The 3,390-nt window shown below is 51.4% G+C and overlaps 1 pseudogene; it reads right to left on the minus strand.

Annotated features, from left to right (window-relative positions):
* Window positions 1-401: 401 nt before the first annotated feature.
* Window positions 402-501, minus strand: LOC115943150 (U6 spliceosomal RNA; annotated as a pseudogene).
* Window positions 502-3,390: the final 2,889 nt, after the last annotated feature.

The following is a 3,390-nucleotide window of genomic DNA, read 5'->3' on the forward strand; positions in this document are numbered from 1 at the left end:
TTCTGTTGTAATGAGCTTGCACAGACCCAGCCTAACTCGGTGCAGAAACCGAACATCTCCGCAGCTTCTCTCTTCCTCATTGTGATTTCTCAACCGTGCTTAATTTCCTAAGTCTTTTCAATGCATTTCCCAACAAAGATCAATAACCTGATGAATACAATAATGACTCGTCATCCTGTCCTTGTCTTTTGCTTGTTTGTTCAAGCTCTGTTATTTCAGCCTGTGCCCCCTAGTCAACAGCAAACACTTAGTGGATGATGGGCTGCAGTTTCTCACTCATGCCCCATGAAACAGAAGAGCTAGTACAGGACCCCAGAAATACCACATCCGATTAGCCATAATGCTGCATCACTATAAATAGCCTGGGTGCTTCTTTTATTTTACCTTTATTTGTATTTTTTAAAAATATGGAACAAATTGGTGTGTCATCCTTGCACGAAGGCCAGGCTAATCTTCTCTGTGTCGTTCCAATTTTAGTCTCCGTGCTGCTGAAGTGAGCACCTGTGAGCTGCTTTTAGCAAGTGGGGAGCATCAGTCAATTTGGCCTGCACTGCAAACGAATTTAAAACCACTCCGTTTTTGAAGTGCATCAGCCCCTCAGCTTCATGGCTGTGGCATAGTACGGAGAATTACTGCATGTTAGCAGTGATACCAGGTAAAATAAAATTATCCTTCCACCCACAGGGAAGCAGCGAGATGCCACATGGCCGAGCCCACACGAGGCTGGCGACGGCGCATGCCTTCCGCTGGGCAGGCTGTCTCCTGGAAGCCGTTGATAATGAGCCAGATGCATGGTGCTTATTCTTTTCTATGTGAATTAAAAATTTTTATCAAGGTCAAGCAACCTCATTGATAAAATACCACGTATGTGAAAAGGTTTATCATAAAATGCCGCGAAAGGCCATCCTGATCCCCATTCCTTATCCTGATTTTGTTCCCCTCGGGCAACCACTTTTGATTCATCTAACTATTAGGAAGGCTTTTCATCCATCTCAACAACACGATCCGCTACCCTTTTTGATACAGCCGGCTCAGCCATTCTCTGGTTTTCTGGCACGACAGCTGAAATCTCCTCTCTCTCTCTCTCTCTCTCTCCTTTCTCAACCAGTATAATTAGATTCCTGTTTTGGTTCCCCCATTGGCTTTATTTATAACTTAAGCACACACACCCCTAATCAGGAGATAATGCGTCGGTTCCTGAGGGGTTGTGTCTGCAGAGGCTTGGACGCTCCTCCCGGGCAGCGGCGGGAGCTCTGGGGGCCCCGAGGACCCACGCCTGCCGTCGAGAATGTGTCCCTTGGGGGGCTCGGCCACAGAAGCTGATCTAGCTTCCACCGGGTTCTCTCCCCGGCAATGCTTGCTCACGGAACTCGGCCGCCAAGGTGCACAGAAGTCCAGACACACGGAGGGGCCAGCGCAGGTGGTCTGGTCCACGGCCACGGCTGAAATCCGGCGCCCACCCCCCAGATGTGTCCACAAGGAAGCCTTTGAGGGGACTCCCCGCCCCAGCAGAAGCCCCCGAGCCGAGTCCCATCGACTCCCAGAACCCTGGCGCAGCCACATGCACGCAAACCCCCACGCACCGTACAAGCCCGCTCCGACTCCCGTCCGTTCTTCCGGCCACCCTGACCTTCCAACGTTTCTCCTTCCTAGTGGATACTTTCATGCTCTTAAGGTTGATAACATCTACACTGTGTCCTGAAATATAATGAAGCCCCCCATGCTTTGTACAAAGGTTGAATCTAGCTGAAAACTGATAATGGATCTCTGATACTCACAAATATAGTTCACCGCGGAGCGGTTCCTCAGCCCCCAGGCTACCGATGTTTGGGGCCAGATAATTCCTTGTTATCAGGCTATTGTGCACACTTTATATATTTAGCCGTATCCCCGGACTCAGCCCACTAGATGAGTGGGCCTCCAATAATGGCCTCCTTCCCGCTGTGACAACAGAAAATGTCTCCTCCGGGCTTCGCCAAATGTCCCCTGGCGGGGAGGGGGCGGGCAACCAGAGAACCGGGCTGAATTGTGTCCTAGGACTCCGTCCTATTTCCTCCTCTTATTTCTGTGTCCAGGCGTTACTGATCACCTCTTCTTCTGCTTTCCCTTTACCAGATTCAGGGCTTGTTTTAATAAATACACGCACCAAAGGATGGGAGAAATTTTTAAAATGCAGAAGCAGGAGGGAAGTCCTTGATTTCTATTGAGCACAGGGCATCGTGGGGCCAGAGCCAGCTGGCTGTACGAGGTACATGTACCCTTCGAAACAAAGTATAAATAAATTTCTTACATTGTAGTTTTTTATACCAGTGGAGCTTCCTATTAAAAATGATCCCAAGGTAATAAGCTCAAGGCCCAACTCAAAAGCTACATCTTTCTTAATGCCTCCAGGTGGAAATCATCAGTGTTACTGTTTCTGGTTTATTAGAGGTATTACCTACGATGTGGAGGCAGCAGAGTCCAGAGTGAGGAACGCTGGCTCTGAGCCAGACGGCGTGACGTGGAACCCGACTCTCCATACCTACTAGGCCCGCGACTGCAGGCAAACTGGGGACTGCACCGTGTCGGTCTCCACGTCGCCACAATGGGGACTGTAAACACGCCCGAGTCAGCGGCTGCAAGTGAGGACGGCGCATGTTAGGCAGTGGCAGGTGGAAGAACACACGTGTTGGCATCGTGACGACTCTCCACTCCACCTGAGCTCAGGATTTCTTCCAGCCGCGCCTAGCACCCTGGAAGCAGGGGCCGGCAGGGGAGTCCAGCCCGAACAGCACGAGCCCCTGCTGGGCACAGCGAGGTGACCTTGGGCATGTTATGCACCCCCTTGGGGCCAGCTTTCCTTGTCTTAAAAGATCTAAATGGCATCTGGTCGGAGCCTGCTCCTGGGTCCCCACAAGGCTCTGGACTCAGGCTGCCTGGGCGCAAACCCCAGCTTTGCTACTCTGCAGTCACGTGACTCTATGAGTTACTTAAACTCTTGTCCGCCGTTTTCCTCATCTGGAAAGCGGGGTTCTGAATAGCATCTACCTCGGACAGTTGTTGTGAGGGGCAGCGGGTACGCTGCAGCAGGCCAAGTGTTCAAGCAGTGCTTGGCATTACCAGTTTTTCAGTGAGGTTGGTTATTATTAGCAGTATCCTAAAACATGCGGCGACTTATAGGAATTCAGTATGTTCTTGGCAAGAGGAAAAAGCAAGGGGGGAGGGGGAAGGAGAGAAGCAGGGAGCAACGGAAGGGGAGAGGCCGGGACACATCACCACCATGCGCTCCCGTGACCCTGGGCTCTGTCCTGGAGGGAGAGCATGGGGGCTGGCTGGAGCCCACACCACCCACGGGGGAGCATCTTACAGCACTGATAGGAACTTGAGCAGTCAGGGTGTATTGTTCGCACA

Source organism: Leptonychotes weddellii, chromosome 13 (assembly GCF_054177405.1).
Source record: "Leptonychotes weddellii isolate Sample4059 chromosome 13, ASM5417740v2, whole genome shotgun sequence".
NCBI classification, from domain to species: Eukaryota; Metazoa; Chordata; class Mammalia; order Carnivora; family Phocidae; genus Leptonychotes; species Leptonychotes weddellii.